Source organism: Elephas maximus, chromosome 3, assembly GCF_024166365.1.
Source record: "Elephas maximus indicus isolate mEleMax1 chromosome 3, mEleMax1 primary haplotype, whole genome shotgun sequence".
NCBI lineage: Eukaryota > Metazoa > Chordata > Mammalia > Proboscidea > Elephantidae > Elephas > Elephas maximus.
The window spans coordinates 208671126-208694278 of record NC_064821.1 but is presented as its reverse complement, the minus strand read 5'-3'; the positions used below and the strand labels follow the sequence as shown (position 1 = coordinate 208694278).

The 23153-nt window shown below is 42.8% G+C and overlaps 1 long non-coding RNA gene across 1 annotated transcript in view; it reads right to left on the bottom strand.

The window, feature by feature from the left end:
- LOC126073925 (uncharacterized) overlaps positions 1-22835 on the bottom strand; it is a 36031-nt gene extending 13196 nt beyond the window's left edge. The window contains exon 1 of the long non-coding RNA XR_007516876.1: positions 22634-22835. This is a non-coding gene — a long non-coding RNA (uncharacterized LOC126073925). The remainder of the gene's footprint in view (positions 1-22633) is intronic.
- Positions 22836-23153: the final 318 nt, after the last annotated feature.

Here is a 23153-nt window from a genome sequence, read left to right as displayed (position 1 = left end):
TCCTTCTTGGTCTTTTCTTTCTTTCCTGTCTTTTTGATGACCACTTGCTTTCTTCATGTAAGATGTCCTTGATGTCATTCCACATCTCATCTGGTCTTCGGCCATAAGTGTTCAAGGTGTCAAATCTCTTCTTGAGATGGTCTCTAAATTCAAGTGAGATATACTCAAGGTTGCATTTTGGCTCTCGTGGACTTGCTCTGATTTTCTTTAGTTTCAGCTTGAACTTGCATATGAGCAATTGATGGTCTGTTCCACAGCTGGCACTGGCCTTGTTCTGACTGATGATATTGAGCTTTTCCATCATCTCTTTCCACAGATGTACTCAATTTGATTCCTGTATGTTCCATCTGGTGTAGTCCATGTGCATAGTTGCCATTTATGTAGGTGAAAAAAGGTATTTGCAACGAAGAGGTCATTGGTCTTGCAAAATTCTATCATTCAATCTCCGGCATTGTTTCTATCACCAAGGCCATATTTTCCAACTACCAATCCTTCTTCTTTGTTTCCAACTTTGGCATTCCAATTACCAGTAATTATCAATGCATCCTGATTGCATCTTTGATCCATTTCAGACTGTAGAAGCTAATACAAATCTTCTATTTCTTCATCTTTAGCCTTAGCAGTTGGTGCGTAAATGTGAATAATAGTTGTATCAACTGGTCTTCCTGGTAAGGCACATGGATATTACCCTATCATTGACAGCGTTGTACTTCAGGATGGATCTTGAAGTGTTCTTTTTGACACTGAATGCAACACCATTCCTCTTCAAGCTGTCATTCCCTGCATAGTAGACTATATGATTGTCTGATTCAAAATGGCCAATACCCATCCCTTCCAGCTCACTAGTGCCTAGAATATCAATGTTTATGCATTCCAGTTCATTTTTGACAATTTCCAGTTTTCCTAGATTCATACTTCATACATTCCAGGTTACAATCATTAATGGGCGTTTGCAGCTCTTTAATCTCATTTTGAGTCATGCCACATCAGCAAATGCAGGTCCTGAAAACATTACTCCATCCACATCATTAAGGTCAACTCTATTTTGAGGAGCCAGCTCTTTCCCAGTTGTCTTTTGAGTGTCTTCCAACCTGGGGAGCTCATCTTCCGGCACTATATCAGACAATGTTCTACTGCTATTCATAAGGTTTTCACTGGCTGATCCTTTTCAGAAGTAGACTGCCGGGTCCTTCTTCCCAGTCTGTCTTAGTCTGGAGGCTCAGCTGAAACCTCTCCTCCATGGATGACCCTGCTGGTATCTGAATACCAGTGGCATAGCTTCCAGCATCACAGCAACACCCAAGCCCCCACAGTACCACAGACTGACAGACAGGTGGGGGTGAACAAATATATGTTGTATGAATGAATGGACACTAGCCCCATGCAAAAGAGTCAGATAATTCATTTTGCAATCTGGTTCTTTCATGTCCACCTAAAAATGTAGTTATAACTACGTTTAGTATGGGGCCACATAGCATAGGGATTGAAAGACTAGCACTGCAATTAGACCTTCTGGACTCAACTGTCACCTTGATCAAGTTATTTAATCATTTCATACCTTAGTTTCCTCGTCTGTAAAATGGGGATAATAAGAGAATTTACTATATTTGTTCTAAAGATTAAATGAGTTAATACATAGGAAATGCCAGTGCATAGTCAAAAAAAGAACCAAAACAAAACCTTTGCCGTTGAGTTGATTCTGACTCATAGTGACCCTACAGGACAGAGTAGAACTGCCCCATACAGGTTCCAAGGAGTGCCTGGTGGATTTGAACTGCGAACCACTTCGTTAGCAGCCCTAGCTCTTAGCCACTGTGCCACCAGGGTTTCTGGTGCATAGTAAGTGTGATAAATGCTGGGTCATTATTATCCTGGTAGCAGTAGAAGCAACAGCTGCACATTATCATGAAGAAATGATTCCAACCAGGGGCAGGTCCAGACAGTCAATAGCACGTCCTTCACAATGTGATTCCATGTTCACCTCTCAATTCCCAGCCATCACTTGTGATTTCCACCTTCTTTTTATAACTATCTCTGCCTGGCTAGAACCCATCTTTGGAGGAAACACTCATCTTTGTCTTCCTTTCTCTCATCTGCTCTTTACTCAGTAAGTCTTGAACATTCTAAGTTCGGATGCATTCCTGCACTTTATGTTTTCACATGCCAAAAAATGGGGGCGGGGGGGTAAATTTTCATTCTTCAGTCCAGAACAAATTTCACTGTCTGGAATAGTGCTTCCTCACTTTGGAAACGGGCTGTAAGTTACCTCGAATTAACTAATAAATGTCGGAGGGTTTTGCCAGCATAGTCAAGGATTTGAACTTCTTTCCTAAATTTTACTACGTATAGAATACTTTGCTTGCTTTCATCCCATTGCATAAGCTTACAACTCCTGGAGTCAACACCTTTTTCATGATTTTACTGTTTTGAGCTATGTCATTATTACATTGCCTAAACATCGGAATCAACTCCACAGCAACGGGTTCTAAACTCAGACATCTTCATTCGCCTTTTCTGCTTTCTGACCTGTGATAGTTTTTGAGACTTTTTTAGATTGTGCAAATCTTTGGTGTACCCAATACTATTGTAGGACTTCTAAGGCAAACACAGGGTTCTTATCTTCAAAGAAGGCAATAATAGGCCATTGAACTTTGCATCCTAAAGGAGTATAAGGCTGGGTGCCCCTGGGCCCAGAGGGAGGCCAGAGCGACAAGGGATGGGGTGGTCAAAGAAGGCTTTGGCAAAACAGAAAGGAAGTTAAACTTGGTCTGGCCATGACGAGGAGGATGGTTGGGCTCTGGGTGGAAGGATCATTTGAGCAAAGGGCCTCAGAAGCCTGAGCAGGAGGTGGAAAGAGAAATGAGAGCTTGTCAGAGACCATCTTTAGACCTCCCCAGACTGGCAGGACCTGCTCCAACAGGGCAAATGTTAGCTTTTTGAAGGAGTATGAAGTTGGAATCCATCCTAGCCTCATTATGGAAAGCCAGTTGCTCCCACAGTGTTGTTCTGGGAATGTTTTATGCTTGGCTTCTGCTTCTGTAAAAATAGGTGATATTTGCATTTTGAAGATATTGAACTTGAGCAGAGTTGCTTCTGGTTTGCGTTTTCTGTTTCTGTTTCCATTCTCGCATGTAAAGGGTATTTTAGGAGAGAACAAAGAGAATGAGATGGGGTGAGAGTGAGCAAGGGAAAGAAAGAGCCACTCACAGCCACCTACCTGTAGAGACCCTGTATGGAAAGGGGCCAAGCTAAAGATGGGGACTCAAGGACCTTACCTCACATTTTTTTTGTAAACGGCAAAGTTACTCAACCATTCTCATTTCTGTATTTGATGTTCTTTGTCATCATCACGTAAGAATGCAGTAAGGAGCTCCTAATCAAAAAGACCAAAATCATAAAACCAAAATCCAAAATCATAATGAAATGGCACAAGCACTGAATCTACCCTGCAAAGCCCAGCTGGCAATGAAGCAAAGGATGCAGACTGCCCTGAAGAAAGGGACACAAGGGATGAAAGCATCTCTGCTATGGAAAGGGGAGTGGTGTGGGTGGCAGCCATGGGGGAGGGATGGGGTCGGCTGGGGAAGGAATTTGCATCTCATGGCTTAGTCACATCTGAAAGCTAACATCCTGTTTTTCTGTAGGTTGGGCACATCAGTAGCTGAAAGCCTTCTCTGACTATGGCCAGGAAGTGAGTGTCAAAAGAGTTGCAGATGGGAACCCAGCTCCTGAGTGACCATTCCTGAAAACGCATCCCACCCCGACCTGACCCCACATCCAACCAGGCCCCCTGCCCTCCCCTCTCCCCCAATTCTAGGACTTCAGACCTCACCCCTCCTCCCTAGAGACTTATCAACAGGAAGTTAAGTCAGCTGGAACACTCTGTTCCCCTGACATTTTTGTTTTAATTCTGCAGCTGTGTGCAAGGCTGCATGAATTCTCTCTCTGGCTCTGTGTCTTGGGTCTGTCTGTTTGTCTGCCTGGCTCTTTTTCTTTCACACCCATGCACCAACTTGTGATTACCACTAGGACAGTAGACCAGAATGAGAGCTAAGGCTTGGTAGGAAGGACTAGGGAAGGTAAGAAAGCACGTTGTTGTCGTTGTATGCCACTGATTCTGACTTATAGCCACCCTATAGGACAGAGTAGAACTGCCCCATAGACTTTCCAAGAAGCACCTGATGGATTCGAACTGCCGACCTTTTGTTAGCAGCCGTCGCACATAACTACTGCGCCACCAGGGTTTCCCATTACTGAGGAGAAAGCATAAGTGCTGAGGAGAAATTTCTAAATCATTAACAGTGGGCACTGTCCACAGCCTTCCCTTGCCCATCCCCACGTGGTGTTCATCTCTACCTCATGTCACACTGAGGCGTGGGCATGTCTTCTCTCCCCCACATTCCATAATGCCTTCTTAGCAGATGCCTTCTTCACACTAAGTGCCCAGGAGGCAGTTGGTAAATGAATGAATAAGGGTCTCTCCTTCCTACTTTTATCTTAAGTCAATTTATCACTTAAAAAAACAAGATGTATGGGGAGGGAAAGACACAAACTAGATAGCCGATAAGTAGTAACTTTGGTGAAGAGTAAGACAGTACACAATACTGAGGAAATCAGTACACCTTTACCAGGGCAAAGCCATAGAAGCTTCACAGACATATTCAAACACTCTGAGAGACCAAGCTACTGGGCTGAGGGCTGGGGACCATGGTCTTAGGGGGCATCTAGCTTAATTGGCATAACATAGTCTATAAAGAAAATGCTTTATGTCTTACTTTGGTGAGTAGTGTCTGGGGTCTTAAAAGCTTGTGAGCAGCCGTCTAAGATACTCCACTGGTCCCACCCCATCTGGAACAAGGGAGAATAAAGAAAACCAAAGATGCAAGGGAAAGATTAGTCCAAAGGACTAATGGACCACGACTACCACAGCCTCCACCAGATTGAGCTCAGAATAACTAGATGGTGATTATCACCACCGACTGCTCTGGCAGGGATCACATAAAGGGTCCTGGACGGAGCAGGAGAAAAATGTAGAACAAAATTCAGATTCACACACACAAAAAAATACCAGGCTTGCCAGTCTGACAGAGGCTGGAGAAATCGCAAGATTATGGCCCCCAGACTTCCTTTTAACTCAGTGCTGAAGTCACTCTTGAGGTTCACACTTCAGCCAAAGATTAGACAGGCCTATAGGGTCAACAATAACACACACGAGGGTTGTGCTTTGTAATCAATCCTGTATATGATACTAATGGGCACACCAGCTCACAAGCAAAGCTCAGAAGGCAGGAAGGGACAGGAAAACTGGACAAATGAAAACAGGGAACCTGGGGTGGAGAAGGAGAGAATGTTGTCACATCACAGGGTTGGCAACCAAAGTCACAAAACAAATTATGTATTAACTGTTTAATGAGAAACTAATCTGCTCTGTAAACTTTCAGCTAAATCACAATTAAAAAAAAAAAACAAACAAGATGCAGCTCCCAATGTAAATTGGTCCTGTTTGAAGTGCTATCTCTTAATCTCCTGCAGTTGTTATTCATAGTTCCATCTCCTTACTTGCTGACTATTTGGTTTTTGTATCCATGGTACATTGTTCTGAGACTCATCAGGGCACCATTTTGTTTTGTCCTCATTGTTTTTCCTTCTACTGCCTCTCAAACTTAGAGATCTTGAGTCTCTAAAGCTACAAAGTGGCTAGAAAGAAAGTGGTGATTATTGTCTTTGCAAGTTCTTCAAGTCACCTTAACAGACCCAAGAATAGTGTGCCCCACTCATTGTAGTGTTGGTGCATTGAACTCACACGTATAAAACATCCAGGCTTTAAAAGGCAACTACAGCAAAAGTATATACTTAGTCAGTTACACAGGTTGGATATGCTTGCTGATGACTCCCCTTGAAACGTAAATCTGAGGGAACATGGCCTACAAGACAGGTATGGATCCATGTTGTTGTTGTTAGTTGCTATTGAGTGGGCACTGACTCATGGCAACTTATGTATAACAGAACGAAATGTTGCCCAGTCCTGTGCTATCTTCATGACTACTGGTATGTTGGAGCCCATTTTATCAATCCATCTCATTCAAGGTTTCCTTCATTTTAGCTGATTCTCTGCTTTACCAAACATGATGTCATTTTCTAGTGACCAGTCTTTCCTGATGACATATCCAAAGTAAGCAAGTTGAAGTCTCACCATACTTGCTTCTAAGGAGCAGTTCTGGTTGTGTTTCTTCCAAGAATGATTTATTTGTTCTTCTTGCAATCTATTTTAAAAAAAAGTTGCATGGAGGAACCTGGAAGGCATTATGCTGAGTGAAATTAGTCAGTTGGAAAAGGACAAATATTGTATAAGAGGAACTCGAGAAATAGTTTAAACAGAGAAGAAAATATTCTTTGATGGTTAGGAGAGGGAGGAGGGAGGGAGGGTGGGAGAGGGGTATTCACTAATTTTTTTTTTTATAAAAAAAATTTTTTTTTAATTAAAAAAACTAGATAAAAAAAATAGTACGTAGTAATTACTTTAGGTGACGGGAAAGACAACACACAATACAGGCGAGGTCAGCACAACTGGACTAAACCAAAAGCAAAGAAGTTTCCTGAATAAACTGAATGCTTCAAAGGCCAGTGTAGCAGGGGCGGGGGTTTGGGGACCACGGTTTCAGGGGACATCTAAGTCAATTGGCGTAATAAAATCTATTAAGAAAACATTCTGCATCCCACTTTGGAGAGTGGCGTCTAGGGTCTTAAACACTAGCAAGTGGCCATCTAAGGTGCATCAATTGGTCTCAACCCACCTGGACCAAAGGAGAATGAAGAACACCAAAGACACAAAGTAATTACAAGCCCAAGAGACAGAAAGGGCCACATAAACTAGAGACTACATCATCCTGAAACGAGAAGAACTAGATGGTGCCCGGCTACACCAATGACTGCCCTGACAGGAAACACAACAGAGAACCCCTGAGGGAGCAGGAGAGCAGTGGGATGCACACTCCAAATTCTCATAAGACCAGACTTAATGGTCTGACTGATACTGGAAGGACCCCAGTGGTCATGGCCCCCAGACCTTCTGTTGGCCCAGGACAGGAACCATTCCCAAACCCAACTCTTCAGACATGGATTGGACTGGGAAATGGGTTGGAGAGGGATGCTGGTGAGGGGTGAGCTTCTTGGATCAGGTGGACACTTAAGACTATGCTGGCATCTCCTCCCTGAAGGGGAGATGAGAGGGTAGAGGGGGTTAGAAGCTGGTGAAATAGACATGAAAAAACAGAGTGGAGGGAGGGAGCAGGCTGTCTTATTAGAGGGAGAGCAATTGGGAGTATGTAGCATGGTGTACGTAAGTTTTTGTGTGAGAGACTGACTTGATTTGTAAACTTTCACTTAAAGCACAATAAAAATTAATTAATTAATTAATTAAAAAAAATAATCTACTAGAATACCCATTTTATCAGACTTGGGAGCTTTTTCACATTTGTAAAAACGTCTTCAAAGTAACAGGTCAAATTAAAATAATAGAAATTTATAATACAAAATAACAAGTTATGAAATTTATAATGTTCTTCAGAGAAATGTCTTCATTTTTAACAATAGTTTGAAGGTTCAAATATACACAAAAACGAGGCCATGCAATGTAATAATCTGTTTTCAGAGATAATAATTTGAGGTATTCCTTGCTTCTGATGTAGTTAAAATAAACATTAATTATTTCTGTCTTGCAAAAAAAAAAAAAAGTTGCATCGAGTCAATTCCGACTCATAACGACCCTATAGGACAGGGTAGAACTGCCCCATAGGGTTTCCAAGGAGCTGCTGGTGAATTCAAACTGCCAACATTTTGGTTAGCAGCTGAGCTCTTAACCACTGTTCCACCAGGGCTCCAGTCTATAGCTCTTAACCAGTAAGCCACCACAACCCCCAAAAACCAAAACCCAAACCCATTGCCATAAAGACAATTCTGACTCATAGCGACCCCACAGGACAGAGCAGAACTGCCCAAAAGGTTTTCAAGAAACAGCTGGTGGATTCACACTGCCAATCTTTTGGTTAGCAGCTGATCTTTTAACCACTGCACCACCAGGGCTCCAGTCTATAACACAGTGTCCCATAAAACTACTTCTAGAAAATCTACATGCAGATGAATTCTAATGCCTGACTGGTGTTTGCCCATATATTAAAACTGATTTCACGATCAGTGTTTTAAAAAGTAAAGCTATAAACACTTGTGTATGCCCTGTCCTAGAGTTAGAAAACCAAAAGGGAAGAACAAGCCTCAAGTTGCAATATTGAAGGAGTCTATGGGGAAAATACTAAGTGAGGCAGGAAACATCAAAAGAACATGGAAGGAATACACAGAGTTACTGAGCTGAAAAGAGCTGGTCGATGTTCAACCATTTCATAAGGTAGCATATGATCAAGACCTGATGGTATTGAAGACATTGGTGAAAAACAGGACTCAAGGAATTGACAGAATACCAACTGAGATGTTTCAACAAACAGATGCAATGCTGGAAGCACTCACTAGTCCCTTATATGCCAAGAAATGTGGAAGACAGCTAACTACTTGGCAAACTGACTGAAAGAGATCCATATTTGTGCCATTCCAAAGAAAGGTGATCTAACTGAATGCAGAAATTATTGAACAACATCATTAATATCATACGCTGGTAAAATTTTGCTGAAGGTCATTCAAAAGTAGTTGCAGCAGTACATCGACAGGAAACTACCAGAAATTCAAGCTGGATTCAGAAGAGGACATGGTACCAGGGTTATCATTGCTGATGTCAGATGAATCTTGGCTGGAAACAGAGAACACCAGAAAGATGTTCACCTGTGTTTTATTGACTATGCAAAGGCATTCGACTATGTGGATCATAACAAATTATGGATAACATTTCGAAGAATGGGAATTCCAGGACACTTAATTGTGCTCATGAGGAACCTGTACCAAGAGGCAGTCATTTGAACAGAACAAGGGAATACTGTTTGGTTTTAAATCAGGAAAGGTGTGCATCAGGGTAGCATCCTTTCATCATATGTATTCAATCTGTATGCTGAGCAAATAATCTGAGAAGCTTGGTTATATCAAGAAGAATGCAGCATCAGGATTGGAGGAAGACAATAACAACCTTTGTTACGCAGATGATACAACCTTGCTTGCTGAAAGTCAAGAGGACTTGAAGCACTTACTGATGAAGATCAAAGGCTACAGCCTCCAGTATGGATTGCCTCTCAACAAAAAGAAAGCAAGTTCCTCACAACTGTACCAGTAAGCAACATCAGGATAAGGGGAGAAAAGATTAAAGTTGTCAAAGATTTCATTTTACTTGGATCAACAATCAACACCCATCGAAGCAGCAGTCAAGAGATCATAGGATGTATTGCATTGGGCAAATCTGCTGCAAAAGACCTCTTTAACGTGTTAAAAAAAAAAAAAAAAGCAAAGATATCATTTTAAGGACTAAGTGCACATGTCCCAAGCCACGGTGTTTTCAATTGCCTCATATGGATGCAAAAGCTGAACAATGAATAAGGAAGATGGAAGAAGAACTGACGTATTTGAATTATGGTGTTGGCAAAGAATGTTGAATACACCATGGACTGCCAGAAGAACGAACAAATCTGTCTTGGAAGAAGTATGGTCAGAATGCTTCTTAGACTTTTTCTCACATACTTTGGACATATTATCAGGAGGGACCAGTCCCTGGAGAAGAACATCATGCTTGGTAAAGTAGAGGGTCAGGGAAAAAGAGGAAGACTCTCGATGAGATGGATTGACACAGTGACTGCAACAGTGGGCTCAAGTATAACAATGATTGTGAGGATGGCACAGAACTGGGCAGTGTTTCATAGGGTCACTATGAGTCAGAAACAACTCGATGGCACCTAACAACAACATAAACACTTAAATATGCTTGATCATAAATTGTCACCCCTGTGGACCAGCCCTACAAGAAATACCAGAAAAAGTCCTCCAGAAGGGAAAACAAGGGCACTAGACAGAAGGTTGAAGTTGTACATATGGGAGGGAAATGTCAGCACTGGTGTCTATATCAAAGACCAGGCCTATGAGTAACTGGGTAAAAATTTCTAAAATGCAGGTTTGGCATGAGTAAAGTGAATACCTTTGTAACACCTAGGCTTGCAGCTATGTTCTCCCTTGTGAAGGAATATGTTCCCCAGCATTGGAGATCACAAGCAGATTTCAAACAGTCACTCAAGGGGAAGTTATAAAGCATCCATGTTCTGAAAGAGTTGAATTGCTTGACTTTCAAGGGAATTTCCAAGGCACAGATTCTATAAGCCACAAAACTGGCTGAGAACTGGCAATAGAAGTCCCTCTGGTTTTGCAAATCATCTCATTCTCTCAGATTAGGTCATGAGATTGTCTGCTGAAGCCACAGAACAAGCCCAATTTGAGTAGATAAGGTGTAGGATGGTTAGAGAATAGGGATAACAAGGAGGCGGTGAAGTAGTTAAGTGCTCAGCTGCTAACTAAAAGGCCAGCAATTGGAACCCACAAGTCCCTCTGCAGGAGAAAGATGTGGCAGTCTGTTTCTATAAATATTTAGAGCCTTGGAAACCTTATGGGGCAGTTCTACTCTGTCCTAGAAGGTTGTTAGGGGTTGGAATCAACTCTATGGCAATGGGTTGAGTTACTTGCTCTTAGAAAGGAACCCTGCTGGTGCAATGGATAAGCACTTGGCTGCTAACCAAAAGGTTGGTGGTTTGAACTCGCACAGTGGCTCTGAGGGAGAAAGAAGACCTTTCGATCTGTTTCTGTAAAGATTACAGCCATGAAACCCTATGGGGCAGCTCTACTGTGTAACATGGAGTTGGTATGGGTCAGAATCAACTCGACAGCATCCAACAAGGACAGCTATATGGAAAAAAAAGCATGTCTGGGAGTGAGAGGCTGGAGTAGAGGCAGGAAGTAAGCAAATCTCTTGGGGAGTGACAGGGATAAGGGAAGCTTTAGAATGGGCAGCATCAATTAATCTTATTAACATCTTTCAAAGTGGGACAAGACATTATATGCCTCCTAACAGGATACAACAGGAGCCTTACTGGCGTAAGGCTCAAAAACTTCAAAAAGTCAGCAGTTCAAATTCACCAGCTGCTCCTTGGAAACCCTACAGGGCAGTTCTGCTCTGTCCTATAGGGTCCCTAAGAGTTGGAGCCAACTTGACTGCACCTAACAACAGCAACAATACAATAAAAGGTACACAGTACCACCTGCGATATATTGTTCGCAACAACAAAATTAAGCCTGAATCTAATCAAGCCTTCAGCTCTAACTCCCAGTTTAAGGAAACACAGCATAGGGCGGATAGAGGCATGTGTAAAATGACCGATCCTCGTGAATTCAGTCAGTAAAACCCAGAACGTGGGAAATTTCTATAGATCAAATGAATCTATAACAAATACCCACCCAGTGAAAGTAACATCAAAAAAGTAAAGAAAGAGGGAGAGGGAACTGTTATAAATTTAAAGAGACATAAGAAAAGTATCAACAAAATGCAATGCAATTGGATCCTGATTCAACACACCGACGTTTTTTGAGACAATTGGGAAAACTTGAGCACAAGGTATTAGATGATACCAAGAAATCTTTGCTACTTTTCCCAGGGGTGATGGCGACATTGTGGTTATGTTTAAAAAAAAAAAAAAAAAAAAAGTCTTTATTTGACCAGGATATATATTGAAGTGTTTGTAGCTAAAATTACGTGAGGTAGGAGATTTGCTTTGAAATACTCCAACACGTATAAATAATAGCATGTACGAACTCATAACACAGTTCTCTCTGGGTCTGTGTATCCTTGTAAGTTTCTATAACACAAAAACAGTGAACAGAGCCAAGGCTACTACTGGGCACCAGGGACAGTTTCGTGGTGTAGGAGAGAAGGGGCACGGAAAACTGTCAGATCAATAAAAACAGCTTATCTACTTTAGAGGTTACAATAAGGGGAATCTCCTTCATAGAGCTGTTGTGAGAGCCACTTTATTCACTTCCTTAAAAAATTTGAAAGAATACTCCCATATCCAGGTATTTGTTGTTAGTTGCCATTAAGCAGGCCCTGACTCATGATAACCTTACGTATAACAGAACAAAACATTGCCCACTCCTCCACCACCTTCACGACCATCAATATGTTTGAGTTTACTGTTGTGGCTACTGCGTCAATCCATCTCATCGAGGGTTTCCTGGTTTTCACTGACCCTCTACCAGGTATAATACCAACATAAATGAGTGCATATATCTATCAAAAGATATTTACAAGAACGTCCACATCAGCTATATCTATAATAGTAAAAAAACTTGAAACAACCCAAATGTCAAAGAACAAAGAAACAAATTGTGGAATACTCACATGATAAAATGTTACTCAGCGATAAAAAAGAGCAAACAGCTGACACACACGACCTAGATGAGTCTCAAAAACAACGTTGAGTAGAAGAACCAGACGCAGAATACATGGTGTGAAGAAGTTCAAGATCAAGCACAACTATCATATTTTTACACAAATAACGTGTGCATTATGCGTTTTTTTTGCCAACCTCACAACCCCTCGTGCATTATTTTCCTAGGCACACTATACGCATTATATGTGCAGGTGTGTTACTTACATGAGAGCATTATTTGTGGAAAATATGGTAATCGGGGTTGATAGACATTAGAATAAGACCCCTAAGCCATGACATTGACCAGAAAGGGGCAAGAAGGACCCTTCTGAGGTGATGGAAATGCTGTACTTCTTGGTCTGGGTGCTGGTGTATACAAAGTACTTATGTAAGAATTCATTGGGCAGGGCATTTAAGATCAATGAACTTTATATACTAGACACTATGGATGCTATAACTCAATTACAAAACATAATTGAAAATAATAGAAAAACAAAAACACTAGAAGTGTTTTGGATTTCCAAGAGAGAACTACGTGATGATGAAATTTCAGATAATATTTTTTTAGGGTCTAAGAAAAAGTCACTTCCTAGGCAAATGCTCTCTGGAATGTTCTATAGTTCAGAGGTCAGAGATGGAGCTCCAGTGCTAACCCAGACTCCCATCCTGCTTTGCCCTTTGGAAAACGTATCATCTTGGCTTAGTCAATTATTTCTACCAGTAGTAATTAAAGAATCCATTTTTTTCTATTTCATTTTTCTACAAGTATTCATGGCAAAGTCCTAATCATCACCAATTCAATACACTGAACCAAATTTAGTTGTCACCTATAGAATAATGAGCATGTAGCCTGCAAAGGACAAAGGGTTTGTTTTCCAGGACCTGTTCCTAGGATGGAGTCCCTGGGTGGTGCAAACGGTTAATGTGCTCGGCTGCTAACTGAAAGGATGGCAGTTCAAGTCCACCCAGAGGTGCCTCAGAAAGGCCTGGCAGTCTGCTTCTGAAAAATCAACCATTCGAAAACCCTATGGAAGAGCACGGTTCTACTCTAAAATATATGAGGTCACCATGCGTTGGAATTAACTCAACAGCAACTGCTCCTACGTCCTGGGGTAGTAGTCGGGGGAGTGGTGCCTGGGAGTGGGGGAGAAGGGTGGCAGAGTGCAGCAAATGAGTACTAGACATAGAGGAAAAAGACTTGGATTCTGGGTCTAGCTCTTTCTCTTTTGTGTGTTTAGGGACAAACCAGACAACCTCTTTGATCATCAGTCCCCCATTTGAGAAATGGGGGTGGTGAGATTCAGTTTTTAGGGCTGTTGTGACCTTGCAAGGGTACAGCAGCCAGCACAGCTCCTGCCACTCAATAAATGGTGACTAAAATAGACCCAAAGTGGAGGGTCAGCGAAAAAGAGGAAGACTCTCAACAAGATGGATTGGCACAGTGGCTGCAACAATGGACTCAAGCATAGCAACAATTGTGAGAATGGCGCAGGACCAGACAGCATTTCCTTCTGTTGTGCTTGGGGTCACTATGAGTCAAAATTGACTCGACGGCACCTAACAACAGCAACAAAATAGAAGAGCAGGAAAAACCAACATGTCTGAGTTTGTTCTTTTTACCCTTCTCCTTGTCCCCTCTCTTCTCGTAACCCCTGGTGCCTGAGAGTCCCAGCCCCTCATGCTATGGTCAGCATGCTACTCAGTCCCCTTCCCTTCGGCAAACCTGAGATAAGGAGAGACGTGGCCACCACCTCAAGATGCCCTGGGACTGGTGCAGGGACGGGGCAGTGGAGAGAACTGGGGTGCCCAGGAGGGACTCTCACTGAAGAGGCAACGCTGGGATCCATAATGATGAATCAAATGAGATTTTTCTAGGCAGTGTGATCCTCAGGGAAACCCTGATGTTAAGTGCTACAGCTGTTAACCAAAAGGTTGGCAGTTCAAATCCACCAGGTGCCCCTTGGAAACTCTACAGGGCTTCTCTACTCTGTTCTATAGGGTCGCTATGAATCCGAATCAACTTAACGGCAACAAGTTTGGGGATAATCAGGTAAAAACCAGAGGATACATGAAAGGTGCAGTGTGCTGAGAGAAAAGCTAAGTCCAGCGCAGCTGGGATGGTGGAGAGGAGAGGGTGGGATTTGGACCCACTACAGAGTTCAGAAGTAGCCCTGGTGTCACAGTGGTTAAAGCGATCGACTGCTAACCAAAAGGTCAGCACTTCGAAATCGCCAGTAGTGCCACAGGAGAAAGATGTGGCAGTCTGCTTCCGCAGAGATTTACAGCTTTAGAAACCCTAAGGGGTCACTGTGAGTCGGATTTGCCTCCACGGCAGTAGGTTTGGTCTGGGTTTGGAAGTTTAGGCTTTTTCCAGACATCGCAGGATAGACGTGCACTTTTAAGAAGACGACTCTGACAGCAAAAGGAATCAGAGGCAGCAAGTTTGTTGGCAGGAAAAGGAGGCAGGAAGTGGTCGCCACATCAGCTAAGTCACAATGAAGGCCTAACCTGGAGCGGAGGGAAGGGGGTTGAAAGATACGACAAGGTTGATTCTCCACAATGGGATGTGAGGATAAGGAGGAGGAGCTAAGAATAACTTGAAGTTTTCCAAGTAGGGTTGCCTGGTTTGTCAAATGAAAACACAGGGCATCCAGTTAAATTTGAATTTCAGATAATTAAAGAATAACTTTGTGCTATGCAATTGGGTATTTTATCTAGCAATCCTATATCAGAGTCCCTCCCTAATACACACATCTGACCTGCTTAAACCATGGCTATCTTAATTTGACTTGCCAGGTAAGTATTCCTACTAGAAAGAGGCTTTTCTTGTTAGCTGGAAGGAGTATTTAGCTCTCTGAGCAATTACTTTTCCCATTTTCATTCAGAGAATCAGCATAGTAAAAGGCTCTATCCCACGTTCTCTTTGTCTCAATGTCATGGGCTACCTGTACCATCAGTTACTCAATATTTTTAGAGCTATCTTAAATTCGAAGTCCCTGAGTTGTGCGAAAGGTTAATGTACTTGGCTGCTAACCAAAAGGTTGGAGGTTCCAGTCCACCCAAAGGTGACTTGGGAAGAAGTCCTGGAGATCTACTTCCAAAAAATCAGCCATCGAAAGCCTGACACACATGGGTCACCACGAGGGAATCGATTTGATGGCAACTGGTTTGGTTAAATTTATTCACTTTTTAAATTTATCATTGTCCTGGGTAATATCTGTGAAATCACCAGTTTGATGGACTAGTTATTTCTATACCTATTAAAATAAACATGTAACTATAAAATAAAATCCTTCATCCCCACGCTACCTGAAACTCACATGCCACACTTTGGGAAATACCAGCAGAGGCGGGAAAGCTGTGCCTGGGCCTGAGACCAGCGGGTTCTGGTCTGACACAGACACTGTCCCAGTGGGGAGGTGGACACTCCTGTATGCTGTAAACCCTGCAGCTGACTGCACCAAGTAGGAGCAGGAGGAACTGCTGAGTCTCCGATAAGGACTGGGCAACGGGGACTGCACCTCAGTCTTTGGGAGCTTAGCGGGTCACACTTGGTCAGCCAGTGAGGAGCAGCATGGGGACTGTGGAGGGCTGAGAAGCTGGCTGGAGGCTGTAGATGAGGAGTTTAGCCCCCGGGTGAACAACAGCTCTCTCCAGGGGCTGTAAGCTGATATTAAAGAATGCTGTTTGTGGGGTTTGGACACACACTGTGAGCTACCTGCTTACATAATGCTTAATTGTTCCTAAGCTTCTCCTGATACCTGGTAGGGGTTCAGGTTGATGTCAGCCCCTGGGCTGTCCAGCTGAGAGGTTTTCCCAGGTTTATCGATGGAGACTGGAGCCACCAGAATTGTGACACCCTGAACTCGAACCAATGAGTCATTCTTGCTGAGGCCCCTCTGACCCCAAGGATCATGCTGAGAGCCTATCGGTCATGATCTCAATGCTTCATCCCAAATGCTACAAGGCTCTCCTCCCCTGGTTTCATTGCGCCACCCTGCTTGTACTAAGCCTCTCAGACTATGCCAATGCTACTCTGGGCCCTCTCTCTCCTCATCAAAGTCCAGGTGCCTTGGTGTGGGCTGATGGATCCCTGGGTATGTTTTCCTATGTGATCTTCCTTGGTGGGCTGGGGAGACAAGCGGCAGTAGGGGTGAGGCCAGCACTCCTTCTCTCTACTCCCTTGTCATGGATTGAATTATGTCCCCAAAAAATATCTGTCCATTTGGCTAGGCCATGATTCCCAGCATTGCGTGACTGTCCACCATTTTATCATCTGATGTGATTTTCTTATGTGTTGTAAATCCTGTCCTTATGATGTTAATGAGTGGAATTAGGGGCAGTTATGTTAATGATGCAGGACTCAATCTACAAGATTATATTGTGTCTTAAGCCAATCTCTTTTGAGATATAAAAGAGAGAAGCAAGCAGAAAGACGGGGGGCGGGGGGGGAGTGGACAACATACCACCAAGAAAGCAGTGTGGGGAGAAGAGCATGCCCTTTGGACCAGAGGTTCCTGCACAAGCTCCTAGACCATGGCAAGACTGATGACAAGAACATTCCTTCAGAGCTGACAGAGGGAGAAAGCCTTCCCTTTGGAGCTGATGCCCTGAATTTGGACTTGTAGCCTACTAGACTATGATAGAATAAATTTCTGTTTGTTAAAGCCATCCACTTGTGGCATTTCTGTTATAGCACCACTAGATAACTAAGACAGCCCTCTACTCCTGCATCTCAAGCCTGTTCTGTGTGGGGCAAGCCAGAGGGGCCGGACAGGAGAGAGGGTATCAAGTATCCAGTGTCTTTGATATGTCAACCATTGGGCTAAGCTGATCTCACAGTGATCCTGAAGGCAGGTGTCAGCATTTTCATTTTACAGATGAGGAAACATAGGCTTAGAAAGATTAAGTAACTTGCATAAGGCAGAAAAAGCAGAGCTGAAATTAGACCTAGGGACTTCTGACCTTAAGACTGTTGCTCATTGAAGTGTGCCACTTGAAGTGACTTTGAGGGGGTGGATGATTGCTGGCTCAATTTCAATGCGATAAGAATTTGGAAGGGTAACTTCTCTGTACCTGCCACATGAGGACTCAACCTAGTGAATGTAAGTCAGGTGACACTGCATCAGATGATGCCTACGGCTGACATTTCCTCCAAAATGTTGGCTAACACTCCCATACTTCTTTATTTATCATCCCAAATCTTCTTTTCTCATGACTACTATCAGATACATACACCATGTTGTCATGTGCCATCGAGTCAATTCCAACTCACGGCAACATTATAAAACAGAGTAGAATACCCCACTGGGTTGTTTGGGAATCTTTATGGAAGCAGATTGACACATCTTTCTCTTGTGTAGCCACTGGGTGGGCTCGAACTGTCAACCTTTTGGTTAGCAGCCCAGTGGTTAACCATTGTGCCACCAGGGCTGCTTATACCTGCATTAGTTAGGGTAAATGTCAGGCTGTGGCAACAAAAAGGCCCAAAATGGCTTAGACTTAAGCTTAATTTTCTCTCACATAAAATAGCAGGGAAGTGGTTCAGAACTGGTATGACCCAAACTGGCTTCCTCAGCTCCTCCCAACACATTCTGCATCCCTATCAACAGGAAGGAGGAGAGCACATGCCTTCTTTTTAAGGGTCTAACATATTACTTCCACTTGTAACCTATATTGGCCCATATTACATGCGTAACTGCAGCTGCAAAGGCAGCTGAGAAATGTAGTCTTTTGCTGAGTTCCCATGCGTCTAATAAAAACTTTCATTGCTAAAATAGGAATTGAAGGGAAATGTTTCAACATAATAAAGGTCATTTATACAAAGCCAACAGCCAACATCATCCTAAATGGAGAGAGTCTGAAAGCATTCCCCTTGAGAATGGGAACCAGACAAGGATGCCCTTTATCACCATTCTAATTCAACATTGTGCTGGAGGTCCTAGCCAGAGAAATTAGACTACATAAAGAAATAAGAGGCATCCAAATTGGCAAGGAAAAATTAAAAATATCTCTATTTGCAGGTGATATGGTCTTATATACAGAAAACCCCAAAGAATTCACAAGAAAACTACTGAAACAAATAGAAGAGTTCAGCAGAGTATCAGGATACAAGATAAACATACAAAAATCAGTTAGATTCCTCTACACCAAAAAAAAGAACATCAAAGAGGAAATCACCAAATCAATACCATTTACAATAGCCCCAAGAAAGATAAAACACTTAGGAATAAATCTAACCAGAGACATAAAAGATATGCACAAAGAACACTATAAGCCACTACTGCAAGAAACCAAAAGAGACCCGCTTAAGTGGAAAAACGTACCTTGCTCATGGATAGGAAGACCCAACATTGTGAAAATGTCTATTCTACCCAAAGCGATCTATAAATACAATGCATCCTGATCTGAATTCCAAAGACTTTTTTTAATGAGATGGAGAAGCAGATCACCAACTTCATGTGGAAAGGGAAGAGGCCCTGGATAAGTAAAGCATAAATGAAAAAGAAGAACAAAGTGGGAGGCCTCACACTACCTGATTTTAGAACCTGTTATACCAACACAGTAGTCAAAAGAGCCTGGTACTGGTACAGCAACAGATATATAGACCAATGGAACAGAATTGAGAATCCAGACATAAATCCATACACATATGAGCAGCTGATATTTGACAAAGACCCAAAATCTGTTAAATGCGGAAAAGACAGTGTCTTTAACAAATGGTGCTGGCATAACTGGATAACCATCTGCAAAAAAATGAAACAAGACCCATACCTCACACCATACACAAGAACTAACGCAAAATGGATCGAAGACCTAAATATAAAATCTAAAATGATAAAGATCATGGAAGAAAAAATAGGGACAACACTAAGAGCCCTAACATATGGCATAAACAGTATACGAAACATTAGTAACAATGTACAAACACCAGAAGAGAAACTAGATAGCTGGGAGCTCCTAAAAATCCAACATTTATGCTCATCCAAAGACTTCACCAAAAGAGTAAAAAGATTACCTACAGACTGGGAAAAAGTTTTAGCTACAACAAATCCAATCAGTGTCTGATCTCTCAAATCTACATGATACTGCAAAAAGTCAACAACAAAAAGACAAATAACCCATTTAAAAAATGGGCAAAGGATATGAACAGGCACTTCACTGAAGAAGACATTCAGGCTGCTAACAGATATATGAGGAAATTCTCACAATCATTAGCCATAGAGAAATGCAAATGTGATACCATCTCGCCCCAATAAGGCTGGAATTAATAATAAAAAAAAAAACCCACAAAATAATGGATGTTGGAGAGGTTGTGGAGAGACTAGAACACTTATTCACTGCTGGTGGGAATGTAAAATGGTACAACCACTTTGGAAACCGATTTGGCATTTCCTTAAAAAACTGGAAATAGAACTACCATACAATCCAGCAATTCTACTCCTTGGAATATACCCTAGAGAAATAAGAGCCTCTTCAGAAGTAGATATATGCACACCCATGTTCACTGCAGCACTGTTCACAATGGCAAAAAGATGGAAACAAACAAGGTGCCCATCAACGGATGAATGGATAAACAAATTATGGTATATTCACACAATGGAATACTATGAAACGCAAATATAAAGAACAATGATGGATCCTTGAAACATCTCATAACACGGAGGAATCTGGAAGGCATCTTGCTGAGTGAAATTAGTCAGTTGCAAAAGGACAAATATTATATGAGACCACTATTATAATAACTCAAGAAGAAAATATTCTTTGATGGTTACGATGGTGGAGAGGGAGGGAGAGGGGTATTCATTAATTAGATAGTAGACAAGAACTATTTTAGGTGAAGGGAAAGACAACACACAATACAGGGGAAGTCAGCATAACTGGACTAGACCAAAAGTAAAGAAGTTTCCTGAATACAACAACCAAACACTTGAAAGGCCAGAGTGGCAGGGACAGGGGTCTGGGTACCATGGTTTCAGGGGACATCTAGGTCAGCTGGCATAACAAAATGTATTAAGAAAACGTTCTGCATCCCACTTTGGTGAGTGGCATCTGGGGTCTTAAACAATAGCAAATGGCCATCTAAGATACATCGATTGGTCTCAACCCACCTGGAGCAAAGGAGAATGAAGAATACCAAAGACTCAAGGTAAATATGAGCCCAAGAGACAGAAAGAGCCACATAAACCAGACACTACATCAGCCTGAAACCAGAAGAACTAGATGGTGCCCGGCTACCACCCATCACTGCTCTGACAGGGAACACAACAGAGAATCCCTGGTGGAGCAGAACAGTGGGATACGGATCTCAAATTCTTGTAAAAAGACCAGGCTTAATGGTCTGACTGAGGCTGGAGGGATCCTGAAGGTCATTGTCCCCAGACCCTTTGTTAGCCCAAGACTGGAACCATTCCCTAAGCCAACTCTCCAGACAGGGATTGGATTGGATTGGCCTAAGATAGATAATGATACTGGTGAGGAGTGAGCTTCCTGGCTCAAGTAGACATATGATACTATGTGGGCAGCTCCCGTCTGGAGGCGAGATGAGAAGGCAGAGGGGGACAGGAGCTGGTTGAATGGACACAGAGAATACAGGGTGGAGAGGAGGAGTGTGCTGTCTCACTAGGGGAGAGCAGCTAGGGGTACATAGCAAAGTGTCTGTAAGTTTTTGTATGAGAGACTAACTTGATTTGTAAACTTTCACTTAAAGCACAATAAATTAAAAAAAAACTTTTATTGCTACAGAAAAATAGAACTGATATTGGGGGAAAAATAGCAGCTGCAACCACAATAATTTAGGGGAAGCTCATGCATGGATTGACAGGCTATTTATATATTTTTTAAAGAAGTCTGGACTTGGAGTCAGACCACGTGGCTTTGAGCCACAATTTGCTATTTAGGTATGATCTTGGCAGGTTGTGTAACCTCTCTGTTTTTTTTCCATACAATGGGGTAATAACAATTAGTCTGCCAACCTCCCTAGGGAAACCCTGGTGGTGTAGAGGTTAAGTGCTACAGCTTCTAACCAAAAGGTTGACAGTTCACATCCACCAGGCGCTCCTTGGAAATTCTATGGGGCAGTTCTACTCTGTTCTATAGGGCCACTATGAGTCAGAATCAACTTGACCGTAAAGGGTTTGGTTTTTTGTTTACCTCACTAGGGGAGCCCTGGTGGTGCAGTGGTTAAGAGCTTGGCTGCTAACCAAAAGGCCCACAGTTTAAATCCACCAGCCACTCCTTGGAAACCCTATGGAACAGTTTTACTGTGTCCTATAGGGTCACCATGAGTCAGAAGCGACTCGATGGCACCTAACAACAACAACATCTCACTAGGATGATGGAAGGCCTAAATAAGCTAATGTCTTTGAGTGCCTAGTGTTGTCTGCAGGGTCACAAAGTAAAGGGCTGCTGCATTGGGCAGCCCAGAGATTCCTTATTTTCCTTTGTAATTGTAAGCCTTTGGCCCTGCCTACCCAACTTGGTTCAGTGTGAAAACCACACATGGCATTTTTTTTTTTGTATTATATTCCCATTCCCAGGGACAGGGGAGTGGGGTAGGATTCTTTGGAGTGACAGGTATCTATTTACAGAAAATAATACAAATGGCCGTTAGTTTTAAATTGCTGAATGATCTCTCACAGCTGGAAGGAAACTGCAATGGCCAATAGAAACTGCTGGCTAGTACCCCTCCTCAAGTGCCACCCAGAGCACACGCCCTGCCTGCTGTACCTTAATTACCTCTCTGTGGGGAGCCTGGTGGTGCAGTGGTTAACCATTTGGCTGCTAGCCAAAAGGCTGGCAGTTTGAATCCACCAACCACTTCTTGGAAACCCTATGGGGCAGTTCTGCTCTGTCCTATAGGGTCACTATGAGTCAGAATCAACTCTACGGCAATGGGTTTGATTTTTGGGTTTTTGGTGTCCTATTTACTTCTGCTGGTTACCCCCACTCCCCTCACCCCCCCCCCCACACACATATACACTGTGACCAAGTTCCTCCCCCCAGAGCCCTGCAGCTCTCCTGGGCACCCTTCCTTCCCTCGGGTGAGATTCACTGGCAACCACCCACACTGGCTCTTTCTGAACTCCAGTCACACGTGGCTGATGAAGCCCCCGGAAGCTTCCCTCCTTGTAAAGTGGATTTGAGCAGAGAGCCCCGGGACAGAACCAGCAGAAAAGAATCCAGCAAACCCCCTTAGCAATGCCAGTCTGAGGTATTTCTCCCCAACTCACATGCAACCAGCCACAAAAGGCAGCCTTGGCACGCTTCACACCGCTAGTTCCACTCGTATTCCAGTCTGCATTGGCGATGGTTATCGCAGAACCTGCTTTTATCTGTTAGCCCCTAAGCTCTTTAAGGGCGGAAGTAAGAGAAGCTTTTCTCGGCAGCTATTGTATCTATCGTAAACAAGCTGCCACCATTTCTCCCTCACCCGACTTCGCAGCCAGCAGGTATTATTACTCCCTTATTTGTAGATGAAAAATCTGAGGTTGAAACCACCACCGCCCCCACACACACAAAAAAAACCTAAAACGTTTTATTGCTTTCAAGCTGAATCCTGCTCATGGCCACCCCGTGCGTTACAGAGTAGAACTGAGCTCTATCGGGTTTTCTTGGCTGTAATTTGTGTGTCTCGGTGTGTGTGTCTGTGTGTGCACTTTAAGTGAAAGCTTACAGAGCAAGTTAGTTTCTCATTCAAAAATCTATGCACAAATTGTTTCATGACATTGGTTGCAATCCCATATCGTGTCA